This window comes from Galeopterus variegatus, unplaced genomic scaffold (assembly GCF_000696425.1).
Source record: "Galeopterus variegatus unplaced genomic scaffold, G_variegatus-3.0.2 Scaffold72738, whole genome shotgun sequence".
Lineage (NCBI taxonomy): Eukaryota > Metazoa > Chordata > Mammalia > Dermoptera > Cynocephalidae > Galeopterus > Galeopterus variegatus.
Window position 1 is genome coordinate 1 of NW_007798849.1, and position 1,281 is coordinate 1,281.

Genomic DNA, 1,281 nt, shown 5'->3' on the forward strand with positions numbered 1-1,281 from the left:
CGGCCTGGGAAGTGCAAGCGCCGAGACCGTGCGCTTCCTCCCTCCCCGGGACACGCCTTCCGTACCCGATGCGCACGGAAAGCCTTCACAAGGTACCGATAGGCCGCGGTGTCGCGATAGGGTCGGCCGGTGGCCGCGTTCACGTAGCGTAACTCCCGCAGGAGGCCTCGAAAAGTGCGCGCCGGGGACCCCAAGGCCGCCATTTTCCTGTCCTCCGAGCCTGGTGCCCGACGGTCGCCCTACGCCCCTGCTAACCCCTCGCCTCACCCCCCTGCCCAGCCGCCTAATGGTACGGTCGGGCCCGGACTACCGGCTCCCCCTATCGATTGACCAGGAACGTGGAACGTCTCACTTCCCTGTTCTGCGGAACCATATTAATCGAACGCCGAGCGGCGCTCTCACGAGCTAAGAGAGAAGCAAACGAAAGCCGAGCGTAGCTGAGTACCGGGTCCTCACAAAACCCTGAGAAAGGCCGGGCCAGGGAAAAGGAGGTAATTTCTTGACCGCGTCATTTAAGACGCCGTTAGCTGAGCAGCCGCTGAGTCTCAGGAGAAGCGGGCCTGGTGGGAGCGGGTGTGGATGTGATGTGGAACACACTGACAAGATTCTTAATGACTTTTAGAAGGGATATCCAAATACAACGTATTGACAGACTTCCCAAAAATCTTACGGGAACCTGCGGCTCAGAGGAAGGAAGTGGAGTGTGCTGATTATCGCAAACTGCAGCTTAACAGCTAGTAGAACCACACATGCACTCTTCTTAAGAACGTAAAAGTTACCATATTTCACTATAATTCTGTTTCAAGAAAAAACGTAGCCACCCCAGATGGGACTCGAACCCACAATCCCTGGCTTAGGAGGCCAATGCCTTATCCATTAGGCCACTGGGGCTCCCGTGAACTACGCGCTCAAACAACGTATTCAATTTTTTTCTCTAGTACGTCATCGACACTTCAGTTTCTTAGCCTATCCTGGGAAGCTGCACCTATTACCGAGATGTGGGTGAGGTGTGCTGGGAGTTGTAGTTCGGAGAACAGAAGCGCGCGTTGCAGCTCCAAAGGCTTTAGCCCCAAAGCCGCGCCGAGGCGCCGGACGCGGAGCGGGCGCGCGCACGCTCTTGCTTCGCGTTTGCCTGCGCAGTTGTCCCCGCGCCTGCGCAAAAGCGGGCACGCGACGTTGCAGAGCCGAGCGCGCTTAGTGAACTGGCCGGATTTTTGAGCCTCGCCCTCTGAACGTCCGCTCCGCCGGGTTTTTACCGGAAGCAGCCAGACCCCTTCCGGT

At 57.7% G+C, this 1,281-nt stretch overlaps 1 non-coding gene across 1 annotated transcript; it reads right to left on the reverse strand.

The window, feature by feature from the left end:
* Positions 1-818: 818 nt before the first annotated feature.
* On the reverse strand, positions 819-891 carry TRNAR-CCU. Its single transcript has one exon. It is a non-coding gene; the product is annotated as a tRNA-Arg (tRNA).
* Between the last annotated feature and the right edge of the window lie 390 nt (positions 892-1,281).